Raw genomic sequence first — 11,237 nt, 5'->3', positions numbered from 1 at the left:
TATAGGAGGTCAGATATGATCTAGTGGTCCCTTCAAGCTCTGATTCTCAAGCTGTATCCAAGTTCCCCAGATCATACCTCTCCTGCAGTTTTCAGGAGGATTTTGTAATTCACACCTCTTATGGCCCAGAAGCCTGTAATAAAGCTGTACCCAGGAATAAGGGGGTTAAGCCAGTTATAACATTTTACCCAAAGTTAAAGTGAATATAGTTAGAATTTTCCACTTTCCCCAAAAAACAAGACAGAGAAAAGGAGCATTTGCAGCCAGCAGCACCTATGATAAAGCTTTAACATACTCCGTCAAGAAATAGTTGCTAATAAAGATGATGTACTTCAATCATACTAGTCAACCAAGGATCTAAAAGTAGCATTTAAAACATTAAACAGGCTTCATAACTGGCAAGCAATTGGCATTATCTCCATTGTACTAATGAGTAACACAGACACAGAGTGGTTAAGGAACTTAATTCAAGGTCAAATAAAATTGCAGAAAACTAAACAGAATCAAGAAATAACGATGCCTAATTCTGTCCTAGCATCTTGGCAACATGCTTCACAGGTAGTGAACAAAATGAACTAGCATACACAATGGTCAAGAAATAGCCAGTTTATAACAAAGAACATTTGCAAGAGTCTCATATTTGTCAGAGACTTGTTTAAGATACTATAAAACAGCAGAAAGGCCTGTCAAGTAAAGGTAGCATCAAGAATGGATCTTAAGAGGCAGGCTCACCCAATGAAACGTCAAACAAAAAGAGGACTCTTCGTTCCAAGAAAGCAGTAGAGGCAGCAGCCCATTTTCAGGAAAATCCAATGGTGAAATACAACGGAACAACACATTTGCTGCCTGAGGTAGAAGTTTTGGAACTTTTGCTGGACAAAATAGAACATGTCTCTGGAAAAACATCTTAAATTCTGATAGGATGACTCAAACAAAGCTAAACCATTGTGGACTACACAGGTCCAAAAGCCCTGATTTAAGGAGTGATGAAACCTTGAAGAGTGGATAAAGGCTGTAATTATTACGATCAAAAAACCAAGAGAGGTACAGTACACAGATGCTTTAGATACGAGGGGTTTAGCTATAAGCTTATTATAGAAATAATCAGCCTGATTCGTCACTGCCTTGCATTGTGTTCTTATTGATGCTTATGTAATACAAAGCAATAAAGACTACCATTCGGATTTGGTAGCCTTTTATGCCCAATTTACATAGGTGAAAATCATGATGCTAAAGGCCAAGAAGTGCAAAAAAACCAGGCCTATTGTCTATGGGTATATTTGTGTATTTGCCATATTATTGTGAGACTTTAATGACTTGGTCCTTTAATTGTACTTTGAATCTTTAAAATGGTATACAGGCAGTCCCCGAGTTACACGGATCCGACTTATGTCGGATCCACAGTTACGAACGGGGCTTTTCTCGCCCCGGAGGACGGAAGCGGCGGGACGCCCAGATGCGCCGCGGTCCACCGCTCCCGTCCTCCGGGGCAAGAAAAGCTGCTCCCCGTCTCCCTGGTCTGCAGGGAGACGGGGAGCAAAGCCTTGGAGCACGCCTGCAGCGGGACAGCCCGGGCGCGCTTGAGCTGTCCCCCTGCGGGCGTGCTCCGCGGCTTTGCTCCCCGTCTCCCGACCAGCAGACCAGAGAGATGAGGAGCAAAGCCTCGGAGCACGCCCGCAGTGGGACAGCCGCGGCGCACCTGGGCTGTCCCGCTGCGGGCATGCTCCAAGGCTTTGCTCCCCGTCTCCCTGCACACCAGGGAGACAGGGAGCAAAGCCGCGGAGCACGCCCGCAGGGGGACAGCCAAAGCGCGCCCGGGCTGTCCCGCTGCGGGCGTGCTCCACGGCTTTGCTCCCCGTCTTCCTGCAGACCAGGATAGAAAGTAGATGCTTTCAGCAAATTCATTCATTCCACCAGAGGTCTACCTCTTTGAAAGTGATCCCTTCAGGAAAATTAAATCTCCTCTTGTTCTTTTCCACTTTCATCATATAATGCTTTAGGCAGCAAAGAAAATAAATTTTCTCAAGGGATCAATTCATTGGAGAGTCACTCCTCTCTCAGAGACTATGGTTAGAAGACCATCCTGTTAGGCTTTGTTGACACTGCGAGTTTTTGAGGAAGAAAATATGCAAAAGAGGGACTTATAGGGTTGCCAGGTGTCTAGTATTGTACCGGACAGTCCGGTATTTGCTCTCTATCCAGTAAAAAAAAAATCAGAAAATACCGGACATGTGCAATTTCCAGTATTTTCTGATTTTTTCCAGCTGTGCACCGGACGGAAGCCTGGCATGGGTGGGGGAACGACTTGAAGTCCCAGCTAGGAGGCGGAGCCGTGACTGCTGCCGGGACTGCTGCCGGAAGCCTCCTCCTCACTCGTGCGTCACCGGGAGCCCTGCACGAGACAGGCAGCAAGTGCCCAGGTCAGTTCCGCTCCCTGCTGGCCAATTTGCTCACCCTTCCCTTCCTGGCCGGCTGGTTCTCCCCCACTTCCCCTCCTGATCTTCCCCGGCCAGCCCCCCTGCACTGACCCCCCCCAGCTCTGCTTCCCGCCGGCCCGTTCCTCTTCTTGATCTCCCCTCGCCAGCGCCGCTGTACCCCCCCGCCAGCTCTGCTTCCTGCCCACCCTTCCTCCTGCTTTCCATTGGATTCCCCCATCTCCACTGGCCAGCCCCATTGCCGACCTCCCACCCCCAATGAAGCATGCTCGGGTTTGTTTGTTTTTCTTTGTAGTCCCCTTACTAAAGGGGCCTCTGTTTTTTTTCCTGGAAAGAGCCTGTGTGCTGCAATCCAGACTATAATTCCCATCAGCCCTAGGGAAAAAAACAGGAAGGAAGGACTCTGGTGGGAGAGAGGGCTGCTCTCTCCATGTGCATGAAGGAAAGAGGCCTAGCAGTCTGGGACTCTGCCTTGGAGTTTGGAAGCGAAGGGGCAGCCAGGCTGCTGCCAAGGACATTGCTCCAGTCCAGGACTAGATGCCTGTTGGAACTGGGATTTAGGAGGCTGCTTCCAATAGGCAAAGCACAAGGCAGTAAGTTTTGGGCCTTGTTGGAAAAGTGCTGCCTGGGACAGAGCTGCTGTCTAGCCAGGACCGAATCTCCACTACAGCTGCAACATCAGCGCGCCAACGCAAGCAAGTGTCTGGGACTGAGAGTCCAGGGGTGTGCCCACTCTGGGGTGGGGTCACTGGTAGTACAAATGGTAGCTATATAAGCTTCCATTATTGTTATGTGTTTTGTTAATGCTATTCATTGCTAATCTGTTAATCCCTGTTTATTTACGTTAAGTAAAGCTTGTTTATTTTAAAGTGTTCTATTAGATGTATATGATTTGTAGTTGTTGTTTTGGATCCATATTATAGCTGGAATGAGTATGTTCCTGGATGCTCGCAAGGCACACCAGTGAGTGTGTACAAGGCCAGCCAGGTGGAGGAACCGCCATTTTACATTCTTTACAAGCAAGGGACTGCAGCAAGGGGGTGGATAGGGCTTTCCCCAACTAAACACCATCACCACTGGCGTGCTCAGGATCTCTTTTAGGTTAAAACATCAGGCGCCCAGGCACACCTGTGTGACCTGCTCCTCAGTAACCCGGGGAGGAAAAAGGGGGTTACATCTTTTTAAAATGATTACCTGGTAACCGCTAGCAGTTCTCGGGGGGGGGGGGGGGGGGGGGTTGGCTCAAGAACTTTGGTCCCTCCCCCCACCCCCCTTTTTTTTCCTTCAACAAAAATTTTTCCCGGTGTTTTTTTTTGGGGGGGGGGGAGGAGCGGGTTTGGTATTTTTCTTTCAGCCATCTGGCAACCCTAAGAACTCATTAGCATAAGTTGCGATAACATTAGCATATTTTCTGCTGTTTCTTTTTGTGCAAAAAACCCTTGTGCAAAAAGAAAGGGCAGAAAATATGCTAATGATATCGTGACTTATGCTAATGAGTCCCTCATTAGCCTATTTTCTGCTGAAAAAACTTGTGGTATAGACAAAGCCTTAAGGAGCATGGGTGCAGCTTGGCTCTTTCCTTATACTCCAAGATCCATAAGGCTCCAACCTACAGTGTCTTTGATGTGGGAATGAGAAGTCATGCAAGTCAAACAGCAGCAAACCAGTTCCCTCTAGCCAGCAAGTTTCATGGCTGTTTATGTGGCTGGGATCAGTTTTCTATGCAGTCTCATTGGGTTTGTCCAGAGCAATAAAAAGATTGTGGTTTGGTCAGGGTTAGTTAATATGATAGCTAACCCACTTTCTATTAGTTTAGATGTAGGTTAACATTTTGCCTGTATTTAGCTGGTCCAGGGAGCCTAGGATCAACCTCAACCAAATAAATCCAAGTAGACGATGTCAACTTGCAGCTAGATCAGGAAAAAGATGGGTAGGCTGGCATTCGCTGTGTTAACTCTGACCTGCTTCCTAATCTGGAGAAAAGGGCCCATGTTCCTGCATCACTGGGTTTTTGGGAAGGAGTGTGCCTCTCTGAGATCTGTGACTCCTTCTCAGATTAGCCTGTATGCCCAGAAAAGAGAAAACAAAAGGGCAGGAAGAGTCTTACAACATTTCTTTAAAGAACTTTCTTAGGGGAGATTTACTGACTTTCATTGTATCTGTCAGTAGTCATGTGACTTGGCTGAGCTGGAAAAAGAAAGAGCTTGTCTTTATAATTCTTATACACCAATCCTTAGAGGTCACCCCTAATAAACCCATCACCACAGCAAGACTGTAATTCAGTGGTGCTCAACCTGCAGGCCTTCATTGCCTTACATGTGCCTCTCTCTTCTTAGGGCTGCGTAAGACCTCCTGCAGCAACCTGACAACACAACAGTCGCCTTGGGAGAAAATGACAATTTGAAACAAACACAGAGAGGCAGACGTGCACACGCATGTTGGAGCCAGTATTGGTAAAATCAGACTTCTTATCCCAGGTGACATACATCAAATGCCAGGATCCTCACTCATCCAAAGTGATACTGCACAAAATGTTCCCTTCCATTACCCATTTTGAGTTGTTAGAAGATTTTTTTTACATATGCATCTGAATTCCAAACATACTAACAGTTGGCAGTTCCACAGCACCTATCATCACCGATCCTCAAAGCACTATCTCATAAATAAATCAAACCCTACAGTACCAGTGTGAAATAAAGCAAGTATTACCCTCCACACATAGAAAAGAAGAATAGCTAAGTGGCTTGCCCAATGTGACATAACATGTCTAAGACAAAGCTGTGAAGACTCCAAGGATTCCTGATTCTATCTTCTGTGTTTTAACAACAAAGCATCGCTTCCTCTCATATCTAAATAATATTTTTAATGTTGTGCGGCTGTTGGATAACAAAATGGCTGTTAAAGGTAGAGGGCTATTGTTATAATAAGTGGTACATGTTATAGTGTTGTACCTTGGGACACAGACTAATAAGCACAAAGCCCTGGTCTACACTTGGACCTTATTCTGAAATAACCCTCCCAAGTTTGAATTTGTAAGTGATGCATCCACACTACCAAGCCCATTATTTTGAAATAATGAGTCACAGAATTTGAACTCTGTACTCCTGCTTTCACGAGGAGTAATGCTAATTCCAAACTAGTAATTTTGAAATAACATTAGTAGAAACACTCTGGTGCTGCTAATTCAAATTTATTGGTCTCTGGGAGGCTTCCTGCAGCTCCCCGTGCTTCCTGGGGCTCTAAGTCCAAGGTAGCGCATCCACATTAACCGAGCCTGCTGCGGAGAAATTTCAATGCTTCCCTGTAGTGAGGACACACTAGTTTGAATTTATTAAATCGGGAGTTCTTAAGTCAAATTTAGTAATTTTGAAATAGTTTCCTAGTGTACACATGGCTAAAGAGAAAAAGCAATGCATAATGATAAATGTGGATTTATGATGCCACTTTGTAAAAGTAATTGCTCAAAAAAAATCCATCTTTTAGAAACACGAGCATGTAGTACCGAGCTTGTTAACAGCAAGAACAGCTCTAATTGTTCCATCATGAACACAAAGGACATTGTTCATATTCACGAATAATGTATTTAAACATAAACCGATAGTAAAGTCCACTAAGTTATCTGCAGCCCATTCAAATGAATAACAGAAACATTCTTTTATAATCCACAAGAGGAGGTTACTCACCTTTGCAGTAACCGACATTCTTGGAGATGAGTGTCTTCATGGGTGCTCCACATCAGGTCAGTGCCTTGCTGCTGAGCCCATTCTCCCAAGTCTTCAGAGCAGTGTCCCTATAGCTGCACATGCACACGCATCTTGCCACGTGCACCTACGGTGCAGGTGTTGCACATGTACAAGCCTCAACCCCTCCCCCCCATTTCTGCTCTACCCCAGAATGGTAAAGCCCTCAAGAAGGCCAGAATTCCAAAGTAGAGGGGAGGAAGGGAGGCTAGTGGAGCACCCATGGCAACACTCACCTTGAAGAACGTTAGTTGCTGCAAAGGTGAATAACCTCCTCTTCTTCTTCAAGTGATGTCCCCAAGGGTGCTCCACATTAGATGGCTGTAAAGCTGTATCTCTCTAAGGAAGCAGGGACTTCAGATCCAACAGAAAAGCAGCAGATAGTACTGCCTTAGGGAATTTGAAGTTAGAGAAAAGTCCTTGAGAAAGTGCATAGTGCTCTGCGAATGTATGTTCTGATGACCACATAGTGGCTGTGCAAATGTCTGCTAAAGGGAACTTCCCTAGAAATGCCACTGAGATAGACATGGCTCTAGTTGAGTATGGCCTTATACTGTCAGGAGGATTAGCACCTGCTAAGGAAGTGCAAAGACTTATACTGTCCGAAATCCAGAGAGAGTGTCGCTGAGCTGAGATGGCCTGGTCTTTATTATGATTCACTATGGAGACAAACAGTCTAGGAATGGATCTGAATGGTCTTGTGCATTGTAAATAAAAGGAAAAGTGCCCTGCGTAAATTGAGAGTGTGTATGTTTGATATGAATGAGTCAGATTGGGGTTTTGGAAAAGAAGTAGGTAGGTGTATAGTCTGAGTCAAGTGAAAAGACGATTGTACCTTTGGTAAAACTTACAGTGAGTGCATAGGGTGACCTTGTCCTTAAAAAAAAGTGGTGCAAGGGAGGTCCTGCCATGAGTGCTGCAATTTCACCCATGCATCTGGCCAATGTAAAGGCTACAAGAAAAGCCATTTTCATAGAAAGGGGCAATAGGGAGCAGGTGGCCATTGGCTCAAATGGGGAGGTCTTTGATGAACGGGTGTTTAAAACTAGGTGGAGATCCCAAGGATTGTGCCAAAGGGGTCACATCTGGGTAAAGTGCTTGTAGGCCTTTGATGAACCTCTTAGTGAGAAGATGTGCAAATACTGAGGCATCATCTATTTTGAGAGGAAAAGTGGTTATAGCAGTGAGGTGTACCTTGATAGAACTCATCGCAAGACCATCTTGTTTAAAGGTGCAATAAATATTCCAAGATTAGAGGCAATGGAGATGTGGACGGGTTAGCATGATGAAGTGCACAACATACTGGGCAGTGTTTTGCTTAGAGTGTCGGCCATGGTGTTCAGGTGACTGGGAAGTGTTCAGCAGTGATATATAAGCCATGTCTTAGGCACCAATTCCAAAGTGCAATTGCTTTAATACATAGTGTAACCTCCTGTTAGAGAAGATCCTTGTGAGAGTGGTCCCTGAAGAGGGACTGAGTAGGAGGCTGGGAAGGGGGCGCTGACATAAGGGGAATAGTACATCTAAGCTTGATTATTTATAGAACCCATTCATCCAGATGTTTTTCTTTTCCAGTTGTTAAAATAGGGTGGCAGATGGTGCTGCTGGAACAGTTTAGATGGTGTAGAAGGTGTTGAAATGGGTGAAAGATTTTCACAACCCTTGAAGTATGACTCAAATTTGCTTATTAGAAGGTTGTGATTGCTGAGAGCTGTCAGAGGGTTGGTGTCATCATTGGACCCCTGCCTCTGGAACAGTTCTGTTGATGTTGCTCTTGTCTGTTATATTGTTGAGTATATTGAGGGTATCTGAGTCTAGGTTATGGCTTATACCTATATTGTTGTCTTCTCGTTTTTGCAGGATTGTGGATGCCAAGAGATTGGAGTGGTGCTCTAGGAACCTTCATGGAATGCGGCACTTTGTTAGTGTTGGCTGTGAATAATTTCTGGCTGTTGAATGGAAGGTCTTCTACGGTTGATTGGATCTCTCGAGGAAAGGCTGCAGAACTGAACCAGGAGGCCCTCCTCATGACTCCAGCTGTTGCAGTAAATCAAGCTGCTGCGTTGGCAGCGCAGCTTGAAGTGCCATCCTTGTGTGACACTCAGTAATCATGGCTTTCAACTGTTGCTTTTTTGCCTCAGGGATATCTGAAATAAAATCATTTAATTTTGAATAATTTCTATGGTCATATTTACTGAGTAATGCTGCATAATTTGCCACTCGAAATTATAAGGTGGAGGACATGTACACGTTTCAACAGAAGAGATCCAGCCTTTTGCTGTCACGATTGTCTGGGGTAGATCTAAACTGCTGCTTGGTCTTCTGATGGGCTGCTTCCACCACCAAAGAGATAAGTGCAGGGTGGGTATAAAGAAATTCTGATCCTTTTGGAGGAACATAATTTTTTTTGTCAGCCCATCTGCATATTGGAGTGGCTGTTGCAGGCATTTGCCAGATAGTCTCTGCTGGTTCAACAATGGCTAGATTAATCAGAAAAGCTAATCTTGGAAGTCGTACGAGTTAATAAAATGTCAGTCAGTTCATATTGGTTCTCTGACACTTCCTGTGTGGGCATAGTGAGTTTGGCAGATATCCGTTTAAAAAGATCTTGAAAATGTGAGAAACTGCCTGCTGCAATTGGAGGAGGGGGCATCACAGCTTCGTCTGAGGAGGACAATTTTTTAGTATCAGGCGAGGTATCTGGTGTGGGGTCAGATTGCTCCCTTTGTATTGCACGTAGTCTTTGTGGAGATGGAGATTGTGGTGAAGACAACAGTTGGGCTATACAAGGTTGTTTGCAAAATTGTTGGTGCTTCTTGTAAGGCTGCCATGGGCTCCAATACTGCCACTGTGGATAAGGCATGGGTGGTGGCATCCATAGGTTGTTGTACCAGGTTGGCGTGTTTTGGTGTCTGGAGTGTGGAGAATGAATCCTGGCTGAATATACAGAATAATTAGTGGTGGGGGGAGTTGGTAGGAGAGAACAGTACATCCACATCCTCTTCAGAGTCTCTAGAAAATCTCTCCAGCAATATCTCTGGTCTCAGTGCCAGCGTACCTGGAGAAATGTCAGTGCCCAGGAACGGTGAACTGAAAGTTGAAGAAACCAGGAGGTCTCTGTGTTGTGTGTACTGTCATGCCAGCGTCAATGGTGCGGCTGTCGGCTACACAGACACCACTTGCGGGGCCATATGATGTCTTGGCACTGAGCAGCCTCATGATGTAGTCAGTGCTGTGATCGTGCCTGTACCATTATTCACGAATAATGTATTTAAACATAAACCGATAGTAAAGTCCACTAAGTTATCTGCAGCCCATTCAAATGAATAACAGAAACATTCTTTTATAATCCACAAGAGGAGGTTACTCACCTTTGCAGTAACCGACATTCTTGGAGATGAGTGTCTTCATGGGTGCTCCACATCAGGTCAGTGCCTTGCTGCTGAGCCCATTCTCCCAAGTCTTCAGAGCAGTGTCCCTATAGCTGCACATGCACACGCATCTTGCCACGTGCACCTACGGTGCAGGTGTTGCACATGTACAAGCCTCAACCCCTCCCCCCCATTTCTGCTCTACCCCAGAATGGTAAAGCCCTCAAGAAGGCCAGAATTCCAAAGTAGAGGGGAGGAAGGGAGGCTAGTGGAGCACCCATGGCAACACTCACCTTGAAGAACGTTAGTTGCTGCAAAGGTGAATAACCTCCTCTTCTTCTTCAAGTGATGTCCCCAAGGGTGCTCCACATTAGATGGCTGTAAAGCTGTATCTCTCTAAGGAAGCAGGGACTTCAGATCCAACAGAAAAGCAGCAGATAGTACTGCCTTAGGGAATTTGAAGTTAGAGAAAAGTCCTTGAGAAAGTGCATAGTGCTCTGCGAATGTATGTTCTGATGACCACATAGTGGCTGTGCAAATGTCTGCTAAAGGGAACTTCCCTAGAAATGCCACTGAGATAGACATGGCTCTAGTTGAGTATGGCCTTATACTGTCAGGAGGATTAGCACCTGCTAAGGAAGTGCAAAGACTTATACTGTCCGAAATCCAGAGAGAGTGTCGCTGAGCTGAGATGGCCTGGTCTTTATTATGATTCACTATGGAGACAAACAGTCTAGGAATGGATCTGAATGGTCTTGTGCATTGTAAATAAAAGGAAAAGTGCCCTGCGTAAATTGAGAGTGTGTATGTTTGATATGAATGAGTCAGATTGGGGTTTTGGAAAAGAAGTAGGTAGGTGTATAGTCTGAGTCAAGTGAAAAGACGATCGTACCTTTGGTAAAACTTACAGTGAGTGCATAGGGTGACCTTGTCCTTAAAAAAAAGTGGTGCAAGGGAGGTCCTGCCATGAGTGCTGCAATTTCACCCATGCATCTGGCCAATGTAAAGGCTACAAGAAAAGCCATTTTCATAGAAAGGGGCAATAGGGAGCAGGTGGCCATTGGCTCAAATGGGGAGGTCTTTGATGAACGGGTGTTTAAAACTAGGTGGAGATCCCAAGGATTGTGCCAAAGGGGTCACATCTGGGTAAAGTGCTTGTAGGCCTTTGATGAACCTCTTAGTGAGAAGATGTGCAAATACTGAGGCATCATCTATTTTGAGAGGAAAAGTGGTTATAGCAGTGAGGTGTACCTTGATAGAACTCATCGCAAGACCATCTTGTTTAAAGGTGCAATAAATATTCCAAGATTAGAGGCAATGGAGATGTGGACGGGTTAGCATGATGAAGTGCACAACATACTGGGCAGTGTTTTGCTTAGAGTGTCGGCCATGGTGTTCAGGTGACTGGGAAGTGTTCAGCAGTGATATATAAGCCATGTCTTAGGCACCAATTCCAAAGTGCAATTGCTTTAATACATAGTGTAACCTCCTGTTAGAGAAGATCCTTGTGAGAGTGGTCCCTGAAGAGGGACTGAGTAGGAGGCTGGGAAGGGGGCGCTGACATAAGGGGAATAGTACATCTAAGCTTGATTATTTATAGAACCCATTCATCCAGATGTTTTTCTTTTCCAGTTGTTAAAATAGGGTGGCAGATGGTGCTGCTGGAACAGTTTAGATGGTGTAGAAGGTGT

General features: G+C 45.2%; 1 long non-coding RNA gene across 1 annotated transcript; it reads left to right on the top strand.

Annotated features, from left to right (window-relative positions):
* Nucleotides 1-2,869: 2,869 nt before the first annotated feature.
* On the top strand, nucleotides 2,870-8,168 carry LOC142826862 (uncharacterized). Its single transcript, XR_012901131.1, has 3 exons — nucleotides 2,870-3,198; nucleotides 4,772-4,912; nucleotides 8,036-8,168. It is a non-coding gene; the product is annotated as an uncharacterized LOC142826862 (long non-coding RNA).
* Nucleotides 8,169-11,237: the final 3,069 nt, after the last annotated feature.

This window comes from Pelodiscus sinensis, chromosome 2 (genome assembly GCF_049634645.1).
Source record: "Pelodiscus sinensis isolate JC-2024 chromosome 2, ASM4963464v1, whole genome shotgun sequence".
Classification (NCBI taxonomy): domain Eukaryota; kingdom Metazoa; phylum Chordata; order Testudines; family Trionychidae; genus Pelodiscus; species Pelodiscus sinensis.
This window is presented reverse-complemented; position numbering and strand designations above follow the sequence as displayed.